We start from the raw sequence: 23773 nt of genomic DNA on the forward strand, positions 1-23773 counted from the left end.
GAGTTCTGCTGACAGGCAGTGATGTAAAAGAACAAAATAATGAGGCATAGTCCTGGATTGGGTGTGATTTTGAAAGATGAAGGGAGCCTCCTTGTCTGTTCAATGGATATAACATCAACCAATCAAGTTTAGATGAGTCAGGATAATAGTAAAAAAAAGGGCAGGTAAATAAGAGAGTTTTCCATAACACGACAAGTCAACTCAAATCTAATCCTCTGAAAGAACTCAAAATTTTCCATGAAATGTGACTTTCTGGATGTTAAACTGCATATAATTATGCCTAATTTTATCTCAGTCAAAAGAACACAGTATTGTCTTGATACTAATAAAAAACTTCCTCTTTTTTCCAATGTTTTTAACTTAATAAAAATACTGTGAAAAGTTTCAATAGAGAGCTTTTTTTTTTTCTGACAATTATACACACATGCATAGCAAGAGACATCTTAAAGTTATCATTATCATTCAATCATACTGAAAAAAGCCTGTGCATTGCATGTGTGCAACAAAACTCATTGCTCTTCTCCAGAGCTCCTTCCACAAGAGGATTGAGACACCAAAGTTGTAAGAGGAACTTATTCTGATACTGCCTGTTCTTTGGATAAATAGAGGGCTCCAGAGTTGTCAATACAGCACTTTTGCTACCCACTCGATTCAGTGCAAAATAAATGAGGATATTTTCCTCTTGCAGCATGTATTAAATCCCATTAGCATTAATGAGTGTTACATGTGAGTTTGGCAGAGAGCACACACAAAGTGCAGAGCAGACAGTTTACAAATTCTCAGCCCTCCCTTATATCTTTCAGCCATCTTTTCTCTGTGAAAGCCTTACCATACAGAGTCCAAAATAAAAAAGGTAAATCAAATTCTCATGCATACGTGTGTTAAGGTGATGGGTTGGGGTGGGGAGAGGGGAATATGAGGGCCTGATGTGCAAGTAATTACCATGCTTGCATTTAGCAAAGTGCTACCAGTTAAATTCCCAGGCAGCACTAATACAGCAGGAAAGCTTTGAGTTGGCTGAGCAACTTTTCACAGCACACTGGTAAAATAATAAATTGTGCTATGACCGATAACATTCAATAATTTCTCTGATATATTGCTGCAGCCACTTTTTCTACAGTGTAAAGCTCATTTCTCTGTCATATTAGTAATTTCCATATTGCTCTTGGAGTTAGTAGGGAAAAGTACATCACAGTAGTAACAAAAGGAAGCTGACTGTTCTTTACAATAAAAAAAAAATAGAGACAGAAAAATAAAAAAGCAAAGGTCAGGATTTTTTTTTTTTTTAACTTCCACAATACACCAACCGATGACTACAGGAAGAAAGAAAAACAGCAACTGCTACAACATTACTTCATTACAGACCCAGCAGAGTAAGGGTTGTGGATCCTTTTTGCCTTTTTCTTGCTTGATAATATCACTAAAGCATTAATGGAATCCTTATGCTCCATTGCTATGATATGAATTTATCTACAGCATATTCTTCATTGTTTGAGTACAGATATGTTATTTTTCTGTATTGGGAGGTGGGGAAAAGGGGGTTCTCTGCATCTTTTAAAGAAAATATATTCCTTATTAATGAAAATATTGGTGAGAAAAAAGCAAACTTTCAAAAAAACAGCATTGATATTCAGGCTACGTTATTCAAATGAGTGAAATATTAATTAAGAACTTAAAAATTATGCAAAACTTTGTTGACTTGGACTTAAGTTATCCTTCCAGTCTGTATTAAAACTGGCTGAATACAAGACATACTATTGATGTTATGGCTGGAAAAGGTATCCTTATTTTGAGGGAATTAAGCTTCTGAACTAGTTATTACCAGTGGATACCATTGTCCTCTTTTGATTACAACACTGCAAACATTTTCTGATTAAGATCTATTTAAGGTTTTATTTATTGCCATATAAAAATGTGTTGAGTAGAGGGTAAGAAAGTTCTTTCTATAAAAATTTTAAGTCTGATTTTTGGCATACAGAAAAACTTACTTAAAAAAACCAAAAAAGTAACACAATCATTATGATCATGCTTTTGGACACACAGCTGTGGGGAGGGTCTCCACACATCAGGTTAATACTGAGAGGGACAGGAACTTAAACAGCTTTTAGTATTTAAAGAACTGAAAATTTCCAGTATACAGGAGAAATTCAGTGACAGTGAACATCTTATTTGCTATCATACAGTCACCATCAGTTTTTCAGGTCCTAAGTAATTTACAGACAAACCTAGCTATGTTATTGCCTAAGGAAATAGCAAGAATCAGTGTCAGAGCAGAACTCAAAACACACAGAAACAAGGCAGCGCATGTAAATGATCACTTCAGAGGGCTAAGTCTGGAGGATGAGATCTTTTGGACCCATGAATAAAGCCTCAAATATTATTGCCATGACTTATGAAAAACCACAGGTTGAAAAAGTTGTAAGAGGTTGATTTATTCATCCAAAGACTTGTCTGTATAAGATATAAGACAAGCCTTTGCTGTAACTGCTTTGTACTAACCAGCCTTTCCAAACTAACAGCTGTATTTAATAAAAGTCAGGTAAGGAGAGGACAGGAAGGAGGATGCTCTCTCATATATGAGCACAACTATATGACCAGCTAAACCATTCCCATCTTCCTTACATCCTGCCTCAGGCATTTCTGGGGTTGGTGGCACATAGGCATAGCAAAAGAAGTCGGGGGAACAGACTGCTGTTTGCATCCAGGAATCAACATCCCACATCCTCAACACATTCTAAGCAGGTGATATGATTCTCAGGCTCCCAGCACATCGGCACAAACCACATGCCACTTTTATCTGATATGGTATTGCCAAGCAGAGGCAGTTTTCAGGCCAGTTCCTGTGACACCATGAAACATTCCTGGTTGAATGATTCATGAGAGCAGCCATGGTAACAACCACTGCTTGTCTCTGCATCTCCAGATCTCTCATGGTGACTGCAAGACATGGAATGAATATTGACTTCCAGAGCAACAATTTTCTGGAACAGCCTTTGCCCACAAAGTCATGCTGGGGCTCATAAAACAAGAACCAGCTGGCACTGGAGAATGGGACAGGAGAGATATTATGCCTGGAAACAACTGCAGAACTTCAGCCTGATGTAAATATTTCCTTTGATGTCAAGGAAAGTCTGTAGCTTAGTCTTGAACTGTAACAAGAGGGTACCAGCACAAGAACTGTATGAGCTGTGAGAAATCCACAGCCCTGGCTATCAGTTACAGATCTCCGTGTCTGGACAGCTGGAGTGGAGATGCAACTTCTCACAGCTCACTGTGATCTGGGTCTTCTAGATCTTCCCATTCCCTGGGAGAAAGTGATAGTTTACATTTTTGCCCAAGTTTATTCACCTATCCTGCAGTTTAATAGAGGGAGAAAGAATTTTTACAGTGTACAGCATCATGACCATCTACACACAGTTCATCTATAAAATAAACATTTAAAACAAATTAAAATATCTAGCTTGTTCTAAGTAACAATTGCCTACTGGTTTCTGCTCAGAATCTACCAAAGTAATAAGCATAATCCATTATTAGGAAGAGGCAACTTAAAAGCCCCTATGAATACATCCCATCTAAACTAAATTCCTATGGAATGACCTGTGCATATTCTTCGAGGAAAGAACAATGCTCACTTTGGGCATTTCCCTTCTACAGCAGTTTGTTTCAGTGGGTTAAATTTGTGGCAGAACTTGCCCAGGTTTCTTCTACATGAGCCAGAGAAGGGCTTCTTTGAATTGCAAAACTGCCTTAAAAGTAGAAATTTTAAAAATTCTAGAATTGACCAAAAATCTTTTGGTGGCTTTTTTTTTTTTTTTTTTAAAGTAGGTGTGTTATGCAATGAGAAAGGTTTGAATTGAAAGGAAAGAGGTAGCTTGGCTTAGACCGCTAAAAAAAAGTGATAAAATAACCTGCAGCCAACTGTCATTCTGGCCACTGTTTTCTTTTCTACAACCAGTCAGGCCAAAAGGCTGAGGAGATTTGCCAAGCTGTGAAACTTTCATGAGCAGTTGGAAGAGCACAGGCACAGTTTTGAGAGCTTCTCTATTTTGCAAATTTAGAGTAATATCTATATTACAGATGTACCTCATATTTAAAATTTTAGATCTTGTGCAGGCAAGTTAAAAATTAGCTGTATTGTTAATTCAAGTTTAGAAAGAATTTGAAGCATATTGGGAGTTAATGGTGTTAATAGCTTTGTGCACTGTGTTTCCTATCTATTACTTCAAGTCCTTTTTTTAAAAAACACATTTGCAATGATAAAAATCACCATTCAGATTTATACTGATTAAAGAAAAGCCTTACTGATAACAAACTTGCACAACAATCCAAATTAATTGTTGGTTTGATTAAAATGCAGCATGTATATGATAACTATGAGCTGGTATGGTCACACTGTGATTCTCAAGCAACACAGATGTGATAAGTGCTCATTTTTAATCTGGTACAGTTTGCATTTGCACCAGCATCCTGTTGGAAGAGAACATATGTTTGAATAGATTAAGTAACCAGCCACTGCCTCAGGATTCCAAATAAGAGGAAGACGGTGCTCATTGAAGGGAACAAGAGAATACTGGGGGGAAAGAAGATGTTCTAGTGCTGTCAGCCTAGTCCTTGCATCTATCCAAGCAATACTGACATCATTTTAATGTGTGCAGAGACATAGCAATTTAGAGGAAAGAGGAAAAAGAGTTCAAAAACTAGTATGAGATTTTATGAGGTTTACATCCAACCTTTTAGGAGAAAATACCTATAAGGACCTACAGGTAAGTCCAGTACTTAAAATATTCTGGACACATGCAGACACACAGGTGTATGAATAAAAATAGTGCACACTCCCATCATTAAAGACTATAATATAGCGTATAAGCAAAAGAGGACCAAATTAAGATTCCACTGGCATCTTCAATTCTAGTGCTTCCATTATATATATTAACTAAATCAATCACTATAATTACTGTAAATACAACAGCTTATCACAATCTTGTAATAAAAAAAAAAAATGGACTTCCAGGAGAAAAGCCTTGACTCATACAAGATTGTCAATAAAGCACCCCACAGCTATGCAACTTCAGAGAAATAAACTGTGGTTGACCTTCTCCAAAGAATTACCCAAAGCACTTTTCCCCTTAGTTCTTCTGCATGAGAGCAATCTCAAGGCTGCAACAAGCACTTCCTAAGCTCAGAAGAGCACTGGCACTGCTCACAATTCTGGAAGTTTTCTTTGTGTCGATGGCATTGTCAAGGCTCACTCATTCAGTGAAACACTGCTTCAGTTTTTCCCTTCAATTCTCACAATGGTATCTACCAATCAACCCATGTCTAATATGTTTTAGCATTATTTCTTCAGCCCTGCCCAAGGTAAAATAATTTCAAAAGTCATCCTCCATTCCCTTGTTTTCATACAGCCAACACTTTTGCCAAACCCAAAATGTAATGTTAATGGCAATCTTTGTGTAGAGAACTGTGATGTACCTCCCAACTTCTTCCTTAAAAAACTCAGCTCTGAAAGACAGCCTGGTAGACAATAATAAAGAAACTGTTGCTGAGAGAAATTACTTTTGGGGGCTTTATGACAAGATTTCTTATGGGACAGTACTTGTGCAGTAACACAAAGCTCGTCCAATACCCTTTAATAATTTCATGTAGGAAAACTGTTATTTACTGGATCATGCATCATACATAACAGCTTGCTAAGGGATGTGAAGAATAACACAACCAACAGAAGCAGAACAGAAAATTTCAGTAAAGATTTTACCTAGCCTGATACCAAGAGTCACACAATATACTTTAGATTTAAGCTATTCATCTGTGTCTAATAGATAACCTAATAAGTAAAAATCAACAAAACCAAACAAGCCATATGATACTTGTCCAAATTGAAGCCAAATAACACCTACACAGGCTAAGACCTCAAACTGAAAATCTTTAGCTCAGCTAAATGAAACAAGTGCAACATACCCTGAAAAAACTCTCACAGATTTTGGCACTAGAAAGAGGACACTTCAGAAGGACAGCATGGCCCTTTGGTCACTGTTTTATCATCCCACCAGCCCCACCCTTTTATTAATATTCATAGAAGATATATAATAGCCTTAGTTTCCCTTTAGAAGAAAGCAACAGATGAAGAGATAAGAAAGAGCATCTTCTGTTGGTCCTTCTAGGCCCAGTCTACAAAGAACAATTCTTGTCAGCTGCTCTCCCTCTTTTCTAGTGCAAATCTCCGTGTGTGCTATAGAGCCATCAGAAACAAAAATAGTACAAGAAGTCATCAAACATTTGGCCATGAAGCATTTCAGCATCAAGAGACTGTTGTCTTACATTTTCAGCTTCTACCCAGAATATTTTTAGCAGCTTTCAGAATGAAAGGAACACATTGCCAACCCTGCAACAGTTTTGGGGAAAAAAAAAAAAAAAAAGAAAACAGACTAGACAAACAAGAACGGTTTCAGCAGGGTGAAAAAGATCTTTTTTAAATTCAGAGACAGGATCTGAGGTGTGGAGCAATTTCTCTCTCTGCTTTCTGAGTTCATCAGAAGAAACAGAAGTGGCCAAGGTGAACATGTAGTTGAGAATCTTGTTCACTAATAACTATTACCTAGGTAACAAAATTTTTACAATCAAGATTCTTGTTCTCTAGGAACCTTTAATTGATTCCAGTTTTCTAATTAATCTGAAAGATGTAACCTGAGGTAGCAAACTGGTAAGAAATGCAGAAATGCCCAATTAGGAACAGCTCTAACAGGTAAGGATAGGAGTTCAGCTACATCGAATATGTTAACACAGTCACTGCAGGATAATATATGTTCTCTTCAACGTTTGTGTAGTACTACCAACTGTCTTGGTGTTTTATTGTTTGGGGGTTTGTTTTGTGGGGTTGTTTTGTTTTCCCTGTTTGGAGTGGGGGCTTTGTTGGTTCTGGTTTTTGTTTCGGTTTTTTTTTCAAATAGATGCTGAAAACCAAAGCATCAGTGGCTAAAAGAAGCAGAGTTCTTGAAGAGGTAATAAGAAAAACAAAATTGGAAATAAAACAAAAAGTTATAATGTACTAAAAACCAGAAGGTTAAGAACCAAGTAGCTTTGTGATGCTTTTACCTCAAAGATCAGAATGGGAGTTACACTTTAGGTCTTAGGTGAATGAGTTTGACAGATTAAGTCTGATTACCAGCTGTCAGTGAACTACATCAAAACACTGCACACACATACACAGCTTACTCCAACTAACTGTTCTCTGCTCAAGACAATTTCCCTCTGAGGCCGACAAGAAGAGAAATAAACTCCTGTCCCCGGGGACAACTGTCTCTCAATGAGGCAAAAACCACCCTACAATGACGTGGGTCTTCTTGACTGTTACAAATAGAACCAGCAGCCTGTGTTTCCCAGCAGTTAAATGTGGGCACTACACAAACCAGGTTATTACTAGAGCAGGAGTGGAAACCCTTAGAAATTCTAAAATCCTAGAAATTTTTTGTTAATAGAAAAAAAAAGAAATCTTCACATTTTTCTCAGATGGGGGGGATTCTTTCTCTTCTGTCTGTTGCCATGTCTTGATTCCTGACTGTTCTTCAACAAAAGGCAGAATTTCTTGTGAAAGTAAGGCATAAAGCACTTTCTGAGAAGATAATTTATCTCACATTCCCTGCTTTTCTTTCTATTGTTTTGTCTATCTTTCAACCCCTCCCTTTCATCCTACATTTGCTATTCACCACAATTTTCTGAAATGAAACCAAGCCTCAGCCATCCTACTGATGCTTGCCCTATCTCTCACTAGATCACACCAGGATATCCTGCAATTCCCTTCCTTAAAATTGATTCCATTAGGAACAATTCTCTCAGAAGTTTGCTGTTGAGCATATTTCTAGTGGGTATTTTGAAAGAGTAACCATGTTAAACACAAAGCCATCAGTTCTGTAGTATTTTTCAACTTGTCTTATCTAAATGACACTGCTTTGCATTCAAAGTGTAATCCATGATCAAAAAAGTCAAAAGCCACAGGGATGAGATTTAGAAAACAGGATTTCTCTCTAAAACAAAGTATCATCTGCACAAACACCTCAGAGAATCCCCCAAGGAATCCCTAGGATAGCTGAAATATTTCTTGAATGCCATTAACATCCAGCACCTTCATACTTGCCAATACCCATTTCTGGACGAAAGCTAGAAAAATTTTTATTAACTGTGAAAGAAACACTATCAAGAGAAGGACAGCTCATGCTTCATATCCATACTTGCACTTATAGCTAGAGATTTGCCAGCAGAGGTTTAGTAACTGGGTCCCTTGCAAAAGTGATCCTTACAATGTTGTGTTCGTTTCTCCAGCCGTTGTATCAAGCAATGAACAGATGATCACACACTTGAACCATTGAAGACAAAGAATTTGCTCAAATCTGTCTGCAGACCCTGAGAAAGCACTCCTCAGTCTTAACCTCTTACCAACACTGAGCAAAATTACAGTGACTTTGGATGTTAGCAGTGGCACAGTCCAGAGAAGCTTCAGCCCTGCTCTGTAATTTCCTCACACAAAGCTCTCCACAAATTTCCTTCTTCCCTAAGATTTTTTAGGCTATATGCAATTTTCGTTGGTGAAAAAGTGCATCATTATACAAGCCTACAAGTATGGCTCTCACTAGCAAGGGTGGGTGCAGAGCCTCCAACTAGTTAGCAGCCTTTTCTGCCTCCTTAAGTACATTTCCCAAATGTAATTTTTTCAGAGCTTCCCAACAGGATAATGGTGGTTACACAGCTTCTGCAAATGAAACCCACAGGTTATGCAAACGAAACCCTCCCTGTAGCTCAGTTCATTTCTGCTCACCCACAGACTAAAGCAGAGAGCTCTTCCCCCCCCAGTGGCTCTGTTCATCTCCAGTTCTGAACAAATCACTGTGCAAACAGCCCCAGGGCAGAACTTTACCCTTTGCACCAAGAGAAGAGAGCAGAAGATGCCAGAGCTTGAAACAGACTGAAAGACACACTTCACCAACATAACTATTAATATTCTCATCTAACAACTGATAGACCAAGTTTGATAACAAAAGGATATTACTTAAGATAACAGTACCCTTTAAAACTTTAAATAGATTAAAATAGGTTACTCTATAGCACTATGGCTAAAATGCTTCCTGTTCAGGTAGTCAACCAAGTCTTCAGATCCCAAGCAGTGACTTCTGCATCTCCTTTTTTTCATGTAATTTGATAAAAACTGAGTTTGAATCTTCCTATGAAGAACCATGCCATAACATATACTTGCCATTTATACAGGACAGCAATTCCTGTCTCAGAACAGTTTCTGGTTTTTATCCTCTTTTTAGTTTGAGCTAATCTTCAGCAACCTCACCTTTCCTACTACACATCATGACACCCATCCTGCATTGTCACAATCTTTCATCAATCAGACTTTAAAAGACAAAATCCAGATGTTTGTGCCCAACTTTTTTTGCCTTATTGCAAGCACAATTCCTGCATAGGTGAAGGTTTGATTTTGACTTTCATCCTCACACCATAACTCAGGGCACATTCATCACTAAAGTTTCAGATTTGGCCTGGTAATTTAAGCAGGTGTTGGAGGCATAAAGCTGACCTCTAATTAATAATGAAAGCCAGAATTCTGGATGAGATAAGGACAGCATGAGTTTGGCAGCCCACAATGGATAAAGGCACCAGCAGAGCAAACACACTATGACAGGGTTCAGGATTAGCAGTGCAAGTATTTTCTCAGCATTCAGTGACACAGGAGGGTATATTATCCAAAAAAGACACTATCCCAGGCACACAGGTGATGGTCACTGATATACACAACGTGTTTTGTCATTCTTAGACAGGAATGACATCACACATCATCCTGCCAGTCTTACAGATATACCAATCAGCTGCTTGCTTCAGCCCAAGCCTGAAGAATCAGCTTGACTGGGACAAAAGGAGGGCTCTACATGTTGTGCACACTCACATGTGAATTACTGAGTGCCTTCATCCAAAGAAGTCTCTTCAGGCACACAGTTTACAAGGGTGGGCTGGCAAATACAGGCAGGATACACAAAATCACTGACCTAGAAAGCAGGGCTCCCTCCACGACAGTCGGTGGCAACAGTTTGGGAAAGGACCTTTGAAAAATTCCATTTGAGGACAACAGGACCTGGCAGCTGTCAGCCCTGGTAGTCAAGTCATTGGGGAGAAAGGCTTGGCCAGCCATGTCAGATCCTTGCCAAGCTGTGTGGGGCTAAAGCTCCAGCCAAACCTTTCAGCATACTGGACTTAATTAATGCAGAAAAGGCCCTTTGCCCTGCAGCAGACCAAGTGGGGTTGAGAGGGAAGCACCGATATTGCCCTAATTTTATTCCTGGTTTATTTAGTTCCATGCATTACGAAATTAGGAACTTGCAAGAGCTCAAGACATTAAATACATTATTTAAGTTTTTGCAGGAACCGTGAAAGACCTCAAAACATTTGTTGATAATAACTGATGTAAAAACATGTACAATTTTCACTGAGCCTTTTTTTTAACAGTACAAATACCATTATTTTCTGGAGACTGACACAGGAGATTCCATCAACAGAAAATCAGAAATCGGTGTTGCAACAAAAATCCTGCCTTTTGTAGGCATGTCTTCAGGAGCTGTAGGAATATGCATCCCATGGTAAGATGCTCTGTCAGTGGCTTAAGCAGCTGGTTAGGAATGCAGGCATCCTATATAGGTGAAGGTATACAGGTAAAGATATGGATATCTTTTTCAGTGAATGATTAAGAATGGGAGCCTACCTGAAAAGGTCCCAATCATTCTCAGAAGAAACCATCCCCTCTCGACTGACTATGCAGAAAGCTTATCTCTGAGACACCTGCAACCAGATGCTTAATCCCTGGTTAATCTCACCTAGACAAAGCTATCTAACAGTGTAATCTATCTCCCTTTGTAGGCAAAGGGGGAGAGTTAGACTTCAAGATGGACCTATGTACTCCTGCCCTACTGTGCACCAGTTCATCTCTGAAGACCAAAGAAACTTGGACAATTCACCTAATTTAGACACACAAGTCTTGTGCTCGAGATGTCAGGCAGATCAAACCCCAGGCTTACCACTTCATGGGATGAAACTCTTGACTCCCTCTAAACACTTTAGCTCTTCCTGGCTAACCATAAAGGTATGTTGCAAATAATGCAATCAGTTTTGCCTCTCTCTTAGAAATGCACTGGCAGCATTCACCCCCCCTCCTGTGCACCCAGCTGGGCACTCTTTGTTCAGTCCTCCCTCCAGCAAGATGCCAGCATTGCCTCAGTGTCTGCCAAACAGCCCAGCTACAGCTTTGCTGTCCTGGTGGAAGACTTGGCCTTTCTCCTGCATTCTTTCCAGGCATCCATGTAAGAGACTTAGAATGGATGTTGGGGATTAGATACACATAATACCTCCAAAAGGACAGAACAGAAAGGAATAGATTAATGCAACTAACCACATCACACCAGGGCAGGCCGAAAATATTCATCCCAGCAGACAAAACTAGGAGCAGCAGAGTGTGGGTGATTTGTGGCTGAGCAGAAGCTCAGCATAAGTGATCTAAATCACAATGATTTAGATGTTCTTGATATCTAATCTCATGTTGTACTGGGGACATTACAGTGCAACTCTGAGCATCCAATTCTAATTTAGCCGCAGTTGTACACATTAACTTCTCTACAACACTGCTTCTGTTCTCCTGCTGCCAAGCCTCATGTCCCTTCCCAAATACACCATTATGAGGATTTTTTTTCCTCTTTTTAAATCATGAATCAGATACAACAGTCTGCTGCATCAAGGAACTCTCCCTAAAGGAGGCAATAGATCCTGAGCCTCTAGAGTCTTTGGGATCACATTTTCTGGCTTTCCTCCCCAGAAAAGAGGACCACAAATACACATTAAAAAAGAAAAAAGAAAATACCTCGAGAGAAAGAAAATTAGAAGGGAATCACTTGCCTCTAGCGTCTGGCTCTAGAAGAAAAACATACATGACCACCATTTTTTCATTACCCACCGCTCACATGATTCTTACCAGCCTCTATTAGAAGGACAGTCTCACCAGATGATTCACAGAACTCCTTGTCTGCCAAGCCTATTTGGGGCCATATAATTTTACCCTTTGATTATAAATACTGTTTTTATCTAAGGATGTGGGCACACTCACCAGGTCATCAGTTCTTCTGGAAGGTTGTGAATTGCAAGCTGTAGTCAGCAACAAAGTCTGCCTGATGTGCTGCTAGTTAAGTAATGCTTAAATAAGAACAATATCAAAGTGATAAATACAAACCCTCTTTGCTTTGCTCTTTTCATGGCCTCAGTCTACATTTTATGTCAAAAAGTACTGTGAAGTATTGTAGATAGTGCTGATAATCAAAACTAAAACTATGGCTGCCTAACATTCTCATTATAACTTCTTATTTTCAGTCATTTATAACTTTGCCAAAAACAATGCCTCAAGCTGGTTTAAAGGAGGAGGGGATCAGTAATTAAGTTAATCTGTTCCTGAGAGCATCAAGGAAAACTAGTCTTTAACATGATATTTCAAAAGAAGAAAAAAAAATAAATTCCAGTGATTTCTTTGAAGCATCCACACATTTCACTGCTCCAAAGCTGGCATTCATGAGCATGTAAAGGACTGTTCTAAAATAAAGAAGGTTTCTTCTTCACAAAGTCATAGAGGCAAAAACCCCAAAACAAAACAAACAAAAAAAACGCCACCAAAGCCAGCAAACAACCACAAATTTTTTTTGAAGTTATTTACAAGAAGGAAGGGTCACATCCAGTGGGGAACATGCTCCAGGACCATAATGCGGACATCTGTATTTTGTGTTAGCTCAGTTGCACCGAGCAGGGTCATCCATCCATCCCTAATTCCTCAGCAAAAGGAGCAAACAGCAAATTGGAGGAAGAAGGGGTGGGTTAAACAACAAAGTGCTTGAAGGGGCAGTAATATTTTAAAACACAAAACTCTGAAGTCTCCATTCCTCTTTCCCAGCTGCTCTCTTTGCACACTGATATGCAAATTTGTGTGAGTCCATGCAAATAAAAGGCCCACCATGTTCTGTTCTCTGGATACACCCCACACACCCTGAGCTCTCCCTCTCTGGTAGGGCCAGGCTGCAGCACCACCTTTTTGCTTTCCTGACCACAAACTCCACACTCAGAAAGATGGGGAGAATCTGCAGCACCCTGTTATCATGGCAGGTTGTGCTAACACAAGGGGAGATGGGTGGTAATGCACATGGAATTAACCTTTCCAAGACTAACATCCCTCCCACAGATGCCTTATCCTTGCTTTGGGGTTTGACTGCCTGCACTGGGGTATCTGTTCCCTGCAGCCACTAACAGAGCAGGGCTTATAGTTTCTACAGGGAGGATCCTGCATCCCTTTTCAGAGGTAACCAAGGCTGTGCAGGTTGTTTTGGTGTGTTACACCACTCACCTCTGTACCCATGTCAAGGTGACTGCAGGCAGCAACATCTCAGACTGCCTTTGGCACCTCCTCACACTTGGCTGACCCTGGGCTGTCTCAGCCACCCAGCCCTGCAAAACAGCAGGAAACCAAAGCTGCTTCTCCTCTTACCACTCCAAGACATGGTCACCTTCCCTAAGTGAACTCTGTTCACATGGATCCCGCACACTGAGCATGCCTCCTCCACAAGCCAGCTGTTTTCTCCTGACAAAACACACCTCCTGCCATGGACTCACCACCTCTCTCCTCAGCAACTACATTTGCACTTTTCCCCACTTCGAAATTCACAGCAAGAGAAACAACCCCCAAATCCCACCAACTGGACATGAACAGAGCTTCAATTAATTAATGGGTAGTTCCAGCTACTCACCAACACCTTCCAATCCAAGGGCCTCAGATGAGGTACTTCACGAACATCCCTCTGCTCTGCTGAAGGAAAGATAGAAAGGACCTGATGAGAGTAACTTAGATTTAATTTGCTCACACAGTCTCATACTGGACTGGGATCCAAAAATCCCCTTCCTGCTCAAGCCCTAATCTCCCTTCTTATATAGGTATCAATATGGATCCCCACAGCTTATTTCACTCTTGTGTCATCATCAGTCTCACCCCCACGGCTAATTCCACTTTTTTTCTGAGCCCCCAGGTGACACCCCTGAGAGGAAAGTTTCAGGTTCAGGAAGTTTGTGTTGATTTCTTCTACATCTTTATCTGAAGTTTTAATATTCTGATACCAAGATTCTCATTTGTCCTCCTGTAATTTTTATCATCTTGATGCTCAGTTGCTGTGAGCTTTCATTTTTTGGCAACATTGATAAAGGGCTTGCTTTGTAAAAACAAGTTTTATTCCCCTTATAGTTGCAGAAGTAGGGCAAGCATGATTTAAATGCAAGAAGTACTATATTAATTGTTTCTTTTGGTGAGTGGCAAGTAAGCATAGGAAACATCTATCTGGGTGTTTATGCAGAATGTTTTGCTGGAGCAGCTGAGCAACCACAAATCAAGCCGAACATAGAAAATCCTCCTCACTTCTCTAGGAATTGGACACCTTGCAGCTCACCTATTTTTAGTTTTAGTTCTTTCTATTGGGCTTTTTTAAGTTTAAGAAAGTGACTAAGTGTTGCTGTGCAGTATTTTCAGCCCAATTCACAAGCAGCTATCTTGGTCTTAACTGTACTACTGTTTAATTTAATAAGTACATTATAATTTTCCTATTTTATTTTCTATTAAAACCATTAATAAACTTGATAGAAGCTGCAGTATGAACAAGTATTTGAGCTGGGATTAGCTTTGCTGCAGTTTTGAATAGGTGTAAATTTTTTGGCATAAAAGGAAGATAATACTCACAGACGGAAAAAAAAAAAACCACCTCTTTTTGCTGGAATAGAGATGTATCAAATCAGTGCCTGAGTTATGAATGGAGATATTTTGCAAGTTTTACAAGCATTGATTCAGTGAGTGTGTTTTTTCTTTCAAGATTTCTAACCCTACCTTGCAGACAAGGGCAAGCACAGATAAGAGCCAGACTTGAACTATGAACTTTCTGAGGCTCAGATATCAAAACTTCATATTTTATTTCCCTTTGTTTGAGGCTCCTTTGATGAGACACTAAGGAAAAGTATGTTGTGTTCCATTCTTCTCTAGTCTGTCCTTTGCCAATGACTGTAACACCACACATACAGAGGTATAAATAAAACAAAGAGAAAAATTAACTTCCTGGAAGAAAAACTCCTGACTGTCCTCCCAAAATTATGTGCCAGCCCTGACCCTTTGTATGCATTAAGACATCCAAGCCTTTTAACTTCATGAAAATCTGTTTAGATAGCTTACTCTGAGGGCAGATTTATGTCCAGAAAATTTGGAGTTGCTTACCAAAAGGATGAGAGTCATTTATTTTCCTGTTACCAGTCTGCCACACGAATGAGATATCATCAGCTAAAATATTCAGCAGAAGCTACTCCTCACAATTTTTCCCCTTCTTTTTTCCTTTTCCCTCTTTGAGACCAGTTACCTATTTAACTCCATCCTGTCAATTAAACCAGAGAAAAAACGCAAAGAACTAATTAGGCAACTGTGTAATTTTAATTAGCTGTTTTGATAATTAAACTAATTAGTTCCCCTGTGTTTCCACAATATGTGGTGGACTGGTTTTGATATCACGGCTTCAGAGTTCCATTCCATTAGTTAATTAGTCACTTTTGCATTAGAAAGCTTTATTAATGGCCTTAATTTGCAGTTGAAATGAGAAATCTGCTGTCAATAATTTGGATAATTGCCTACTGTTTGATTATAAAGTACAAAAGTAGCAGCACACTATTACATATGCAAATCCCAAGGGTTATTTCCTGGATGCTTAGCTTTCTTGATCTACATTTCATCCTCTCTGGCTTTCTGTTTTTTCTTGACCCTGTTAGGGGAAGAGAATCCAGCTTATTAAGAAAATGAAGGCCTGTTTTTTTCCCCTTGTCCTGTACTGCATGTATGCTTGTGCCTGCAATTGTTAAAGTTATTGCTTGCTTTGTACCTAATTAGTGTCCTTGGAATTAAATGAACAGCTCTGTATACACCTCTAGCTCCTGCAGCCATGTTTGTGCATTGAATAATTGATTCTACTCTGCTAATCAGATAGGGACATAATGAGCCAGTTTAATTAAATGGGGATCTAACCTGGTGAACACTGGGAAAATATTTGCTCATTTACTTAGTAAAAGGCCACAGTTGCTTTTCATTGGATGGAAAGGAAGGTTATGGAAAGTAAAGTAGGCTTTGAAAGCAGAAGCAGTTCACTGGCTGTCTACCCCTCGCAAATCAGGCTACTTGAATAGCAAAAAGGTTTAGCAAGCTGGAGAAAAAAAAAAAAAAAAAGAAAAAAAAAGGCTTAATCAAAGGGCCAGGAGACGTTGAAATTGCTGACAGGTTTCCCTGCCTCTCCCAAAGGTGTCAGCATCACTGTTCGGCTATGCTCTAAGAGGCAGGTTGCTTGGTCTAACAGCCCTCAGTGATTTGCAGAAAAAATTTCAACTCACTTCCTTGCCAGTTGGTGCCCGTGTAACTACAATAAGGTAAGGCTCAGTTGCAGTTTATGTTCTTGGTAGTAAAGTACTTAACTTCAGGTGCATTTGTGTTTGTCTTTTGTGAAATGTGGCCGTTTTTCCTGATGTTTCCTAATAAATCTTTCTCTTTTGCTCTTCAAGTTGTTTCTGTGAACGTGGGTATCAGTATGAAAACAGGAGGCAGTGATTGGGGGAGCAGGGGGAGGGCTGCCAGGAGTTACGTAACTCTAAAGTTTTTTGGGTATTTTGAATAAGCAGCTAAAGGCTTTGAAGATAACATCTGATCACTTTCAAACTTTAAAGTGACTGGAGCAATAATTTTCCTTGAACACCAGCTAAATCTTTAGAATGGGAAGATGATTATGGTCTCTAAATGCAAAAGATTACCCACATCTTCAATGACAGCTTAAGTGAAATTTACAGTCTTTTCCATAATCTACAAAAGAAAGTGGTAGCTAAATACACATCTGTAATTCTAATTGCACATCAGACCAACTTTACCTGCAGGGACAAAGTAGTGCAAGGCCAATATAGAAACAACATGGTGCTCATCTGCTGTGGTGTACTAGGATGAAATAGCATATTGACCCTGAATCCATACTCTGAGTAAAAGCAATTGTCATTCTGCCACTGTAACACCTTGTTGCCAGTGGCGATGTAATTAAAGCTGTGAGGACTCATTTTCCATTCTTATCTCTTAAGCTCGTCTGAATCAGAAACTGTTTGTGGTAACTGAGAATACGTTCTACAAGGCTACATGTTTATGTATGAATTTTTGGTAGTCTATTTTTGTGGGGCGATGAGGGGACAGCTCTAAGCATCTTATTTCCAACATTCATTCTCCTACTACATATATATATATATAAAATACAACTTGTGTGTGGAGATATATATGTAATTTTATATATTTGATTCATACACACACATATAGATAGATATGTAGGCACACACGCACATACAGTTTAAATTTTACTCACCCCCTTTTCTCCTCTATTAAAATTCCGAATGGCTAAGAGGATTTTCTCAATTTAGTCATACTTTTAATCTTCACTGAAATGAGTGATGACTTCTTATAATAAAAAGTTGACAGGCTTACATTGCGCACCGGTGGATTAGTTTCCCTTGGTGATGAGGTTTTCTTTTGTGCACCGTGTGTCTGTTTGATGGAGGTTTAACAGAAAGCATTTTGGCAGAAATTGGATGCAGCAGGGATCATCTGGAGATGGCTGCTGTTCGATATTAACTGCACACAGTAACTTTTTTTTTTTTTTTTTTTTTTTTTTTTTTTTTTTTTTATTCTTCAGCCAGGTGACAGAAGCAGCCTAAGCATGTTTTCTCCTACTGAAAGAAATAGAAGTATTTGAGGGCTGATTATAAAATCCAATGTATGTGTACAGTTTAAACCTTCTTAAGTTTCATTTGCTTTTGGCCATTTCCAACAAAAGCGTGCAAGTAAGGTGTTCTGTGAGAGAAGTTATCAGACCCAAGAACATCTGCAACATACACCTTTTCCCTTAAAAAATGAAATAACCTCAAGTGAAGAGTTTTTCAATGTGAGGCTGGAGGTTAGTATGAATTTGAACAGGGATTCTGTTAAAAAGCCTGTGTTTTCTTAAGATGAACATGGACCAAATTGTTCCTTAGGAAAAAAAATCAAATTAATTTTTAGAGCTTCCTAAAGTTTCTTCCAGGCATGTGGGGGCACAAACAAATGCACTTGCTTTCCAATATTGTCACCAATGCTGCTTTTTAAGTGTGATAAAGGAACCAGACCATTCCAATGTCAATTTGAGAGGGATCCAGTGCTTGCTTTGAAACACCTTTAAGCGCTCTGACAGCCATGTTGCCACCGGAAATCCTAATTTTGTAACAACTGCCTCATTAGTTTATAATTCTGTGCCAATAATTGTACAGAACAAAAAATTAATCTGTTTCCATGAATCCTGAGTAGGACTGAGTAGTCAAAGGAAGCTGTTTTCCCAGCTCTTCTGAGGGCAAAGCTAAGGTTTGACCAGGCTTTGTTCAGGAGTTGCTTACACCTGCTAGTTCAACAGAAATCTGCTTTCCCAAGTACATCTGAAAAAATTCCATCCAAGCAATGTGACCTTTCTTAAGACTTTTTAAGTTCATGCTGTTCTGCCACACTTACATCTGTAAGAACAAGCAGAGAGATTCTGCAAAAATTGTGCCAGGATTGGTCTTTCAGAAAACCTGCCACACAAGTATTGCATGAATACAATATTGTTTGAACTCAGATAAACAAAAAAATCCAGGAAAATCAACAGAAACAGCTTAATGTGTTTTCAAGTATGCCATGCTCATAATGAGTGCTCTTAAAATTTGGTTCTAGGTGTCCAGAAATGATTGATTTCAATTTTATTTATTTCTTTAAGGAATTTGTGTCAAGTGCCAAATAGTTACCCCTGGAATAATGAGTAGCATCTGAGCACTTTAAGTACTTTAGAATTTTATGTGACACTTTAAAAATGTAGTTTGGGGTTTTTTCAAACAATAGTTTCAAACAATTTTAGAAAACATTAGTCTCTTTTCTATTTCACTGAACTTTGGAGAACAGGAGCAATATGTTTATAATAGAGATAGGAAAAGCTTAATCTGCACTTACCTCTGGTTCAGACAGCCAGCAGTGACAAACCCGCTTTCCTTGTCAAGTTTCAAGAACTCACAATCCTTAATTTAAACACTTGAGAAATCTATGGAGCCTGTCAGTCTAGTTAATGAAGCCTCCTCCTTCCCCTTTTTTTAAACAAAATCTGACTTTCTTTAAAGACCACTTAAGGCATATCTCTGATTATACAAACAGGGTCTGTTCTAGAAGAGTGAATAATCCAATAATTCCTCCTTTGACTTGTTTCCCTCACCACCCCCAACAGTTCCACTAGAGGAAGGGAGCTTCCTTAAAGGTAAGGAGCTGGTTCCAAACAAACAACAGATAAGTGCTGCTTCCAGTACAAGGACTGTGCAAGACTGGATACAAGTCACTGCTTTGATTAGAGGGCTTCTTGATTTTAGGTCACTGAGAAGGTTATGGACATGAATTAATATTCTCTTAAATTCTCTTAACATATCTATCAAAATATTCCCATTTTTTTGAGATGTTTGCACCACTTGAAACTGCTTGCTCAGCATCACACAGCACATATGAGAGCGTGCATACATGATACAAGAGATGCAGTGTATTCAGCTCTTCAGAAAGTTAGACCAGTTAATTAGAAGACTTCGGCATCTTACCATTGGCTCTCTGTCGCGGTTAGGGACACGAAAGAACCACACTCACTCAGGTTCAGAGGTGAGCAGAGAAAGAGGAAGTTTATTATCATTTGTGATTTAAATAGGATTTGGAGTTTGGTCAAGGATTGGTAGATGAGAGGAACACCTTTCTGACAGTTCTGACACCTTTCTGGTCAGTTCACCAGTCCATCACAGACTGGTATGAAAACTATCTACTTGTTTATGTTACATTCATGAGAGACTCCACTAGAAATATGTAAACAGTCATCAGAAGGCTAAAGAATCAGGGCGACAGTTCTCTAGGATAGTTGAAACAAATTATTAAAGAAATCAGCTGTTGAAATAAGACTGATACCTCACTGTACAAAATGCTTTGAAAAATGTACTGACATCTCTTTCTTAATGAATTTACAACCTCTATTTGGACAAAGCACAGTAATTTATTTTACATAGGTTATGAGACTGTATGCAATTGTTTTTTCTCCTTCTATTCTGTATTAGAGTCATGGAAATCTAGAAGGAAAAATGTGTGTAGCAGGAACATGAGATCACATAGCCAGGTTGTTTGTATAAACTGTTGAAATGTGTAAAATTAGTAAATATTAATAGGCAGACTGGCTGCCCATTGACAACAGTCAACGCTGATAATAATTCCTATGGCTGTCACAATTGAAGAGAAACTTGAGATGAAAAATTTACATCGACATTAATTAATATGTCGTGAACACTAATGACTTCATCATCTGTATGCACTGAGAACAGACAACATGAAATACAGCAGCTATGAAAGGATTTATAACCCTTGATTACTGAGACTGGCATCACAGATGGCAGTGAAATTGTGACCAAACAAGGGTGGACTTGGAGGGAGGAGCAGAGATTTTGAGATCAAGTTTAGATCAAACATGAAAGATGTGGAGCTACAGAAAGATCTCTCTTTACTGTTACACACAATGCCACAGGTATCTTGAATTTGTCATGGGGGTGGTAAGCTGGTCAGAAGGTCAAAGAAGGTTCCTATAAATGCTGAGAGAATGCAGCAGAAAATGAAGGATGTGAGTGTGGAAGTTCTGTAGTGAAACCCTGCACAGGAGAGACCCCTTGGAAGTAGAGGGAGATGGGTGGCAAGACAGGGCTGCTGTCAGAACAGTGGAGTCAAAAGATGGAAGGCTGAGTCAGAAAATGGTGGCTCAAAAGACAGGAATAACAGCAAAACAAAAGTGATATCTACTATGACCAAAACTTGGAAGGAAGAAGCAAAACAAGTCATTTTAGTGATCTGAAGTTTAAAATAACAAGGCTGCTAAAAGATCACATCGGGATGAAAGACTAATACAGGATGACAGCAGTTAAGAGCAGAGAAGTAGGTTTCTGAATAAGTAATGTAAATATGGTTCCATCTCTTATGTGAAGATCAGCCAAAAGGTTTTCATCTGGTCTTAGGAGGTATCCAGAAATTCTCATTTAAAATACCTTTGATGAAAGGCCTTGGACTTATCACTTGGTTTCTAAGTGTGTGATAAAAACTCCAATTTAATACCATAAGACAGAGTAAATATTGTCGTTTTCATGTATAGTACTGTCATTGTAGACTTGGACATTAGATGCTTTTACTGAGGCTTTGGAAACTTGGCATCTGAGTGCATTGTATTTATAAAGCTGTGGAAGTCTTTCATCTAGATGTGTGGCTTGATGTCTGTTTTAATTTTCAGAGAACTCATCCTGAAGGATTTTCAGTTCAGTTAATGTTGGTGATAGGGATTTTCTATTCATGCACTGCATGTACAAAGCCCAAATCTTTAGACTTTTTAGAAAAAAAAAATAGTATATTTTTGTATCAAATATGAAATGGTTGAGCTATCCTTAAATTGCGGCAATTTTCATCTCACTGAAATTCATCATTATCACACCTCCTGGAAACTCAGAATACTTCAGGCTGTGGGCTGAAGATAGCTGCAGACTTTCTGGTGTAAAAAAAGTTTGCCCAGTATAAAGCAAGAGCTTCACCTGCATGCCAGAAGGTGCATTTGTGGTACCAAGATCACAACTGAAAATGGTTATGAATTTCCAGCTTAGACTGAAATTAAAAAAAAAAAAAACAAAACCTAAAAACAAACTTGTCACTTACCAGAAATGTTGTTTTCTTCCAGCCCCTAGGAAAGATTGTTTTGGGAGTATGTCTTTTCATTCAATCTCATTTACGTTATCACTGTCTTTTAGAACTGTTTTTCCCAGTCACTTGATATTCAGCATTCTGTTAGCATTTGTCAGTCACATTTTAACTATTTCTTTTCCAGAAGACTGTATTAGACTGTGGAAAGGATACAAATAAAATTTAGCCTTGGAGGAGTTCACAGTTAAGAAGTCTGAAGTTGTAGGTCTGGATGTATCTCTTAACAAAACTTACAACAATTAGGGTGAAACCCCAAAGCTCTGTGCAAACTGCTGTCCTAAAGTCCTTGGGTTGATTGATGCAGACAGGTCCAGGAGACTGAGGATGAAAGTCTGCTCTTTGCCCAGAAACAGCAGTTCACTGACCATCAGTCTCACAAATGCCATTTCTCTCTCCACATGCTGACCTGAAATCCAGATTGTGCTGGCCTGGTGTATCGATTCCAGTTTTCTCTCTGGCTAAACTCTTTTTGAGCATAGTCCAAAGTGAAAGGTTTGAAGCTGACTGGTAGCTAATGTGATGCAGTTTCTTCCTCGAGGAAAGAAAGGGACCTACCCTGAAAGCGCAATTGATTAATTTAGCCAGGAGAAACATAGTTGCTCAGGATAAGTAATGCCACAGCTCAGAGCCAGAAGCCAGGACGAAACAACATTTAAGTTTCCACTGCTTGTGGAGAAACAAATTTGATTTCTGTAATGAAGGCCAAGGCATTTGTTGATCGGCAGGCAGGGACTAAATCTCTGTGATGTGTGGACACAGCCCTTGACAGGGACACACCCCAGCTCCTGGAAGGGCCCTGTGTTTGCATGAATCTAGGATCTTGAGCCAGGCCCAGGAAGAAAGCTTTTGATCCCAGCTGACGATGGGGAGATGGAATCCTGACCCACACATCACACATTGGGCATAGCTGTGTGTCCCACAGGGGCAGCTGACTCGGGCACAGATGAGATCCCCTGAGCCAAAGTTCCTGATTTGCAGCCAGTGCTCCTGCTGGAGACAGTGGTGTAAGAGAGATGTGAGTCAATGCAGAGCTTGGCTCCGTGTATTTCACATCCATATTTAAAGCAGTGTGGCTTTGCACAGTGCTTCCTAGCTTTATTACATGAATACATATGTTCCTGCTGATGTAATTCTCTTGAAAGGTATAAATAATGGATATTCTTCATAAGCAGTTGACCCCCTGGAAAGACTGAAATCAGAGAGAGGGAGTTTGAACTACCTCGCGCAATTCAGCTCGCACCTGCACTCAAAGTCACTGGATAAAAGTCAGTTAGAGGAATTCCTGTAATGTGTCATTGCCTGCTGCCTCCAGTGTCACTCTGGTCACTAGCACCAAGGAGTCTATTAGATGGAAAAGACAGGGGGAGAAAAACAGTGGAAGTAATACAGCTTGTTAAACTACCGCCTTTCGTGTTGTTGGGGGCACTTTTATTCTATTTCATTTTAACCAAGGACAATTTTCTAACAGAAGGGGCCTTTAGCATCAAAACAGTTGTGCTACTTCCTTATTTTCTGCAGCCAGTTACAAGAATAAAGATACAATTCTCAAATATTGTCAGTTCTGAGGTGGTTTTATAATTTTTGATTCAAAGACTGCCAAACTGGAGAGCAAACAAGCTTAAGTTCCCTCATAGTCCTTATTCCACTGAAGTACAATATAGAAAAAAATACATGAAAACAGCAGCAAGGCCTTAGTTTTCAAAAGGCTCATAGATTTTGCCGAAGTAAAAAACATCACAAAAAGCTAAATCTTTTCCACTGTCCTTACCAATGTGTCTGATCTGCACGGTGGTAACTCCTTCTAGTCTGCAGATATGGGAATTACCTTACCAAAAAAGCTGTTGTTTC

The 23773-nt window shown here is 39.1% G+C and overlaps 1 long non-coding RNA gene across 3 annotated transcripts in view; it reads right to left on the minus strand.

Annotated features, from left to right (window-relative positions):
* Positions 1 to 13987, minus strand: part of LOC136290018 (uncharacterized) — an 86580-nt gene extending 72593 nt beyond the window's left edge. For 2 of the 3 annotated variants that reach the window (XR_010720925.1, XR_010720927.1), the window contains exons 1-2: positions 13821 to 13987; positions 13421 to 13521 (exon numbers count right to left, since the gene is read on the minus strand). This is a non-coding gene — a long non-coding RNA (uncharacterized lncRNA). The remainder of the gene's footprint in view (positions 1 to 13420; positions 13522 to 13820) is intronic. The other variant, XR_010720926.1, reaches the window with a different exon arrangement.
* Positions 13988 to 23773: the final 9786 nt, after the last annotated feature.

This window comes from Chamaea fasciata, unplaced genomic scaffold (assembly GCF_029207755.1).
Source record: "Chamaea fasciata isolate MVZ Bird 193981 ecotype frontalis unplaced genomic scaffold, bChaFas1.0.hap1 SCAF_5, whole genome shotgun sequence".
Taxonomy (NCBI): Eukaryota; Metazoa; Chordata; class Aves; order Passeriformes; family Sylviidae; genus Chamaea; species Chamaea fasciata.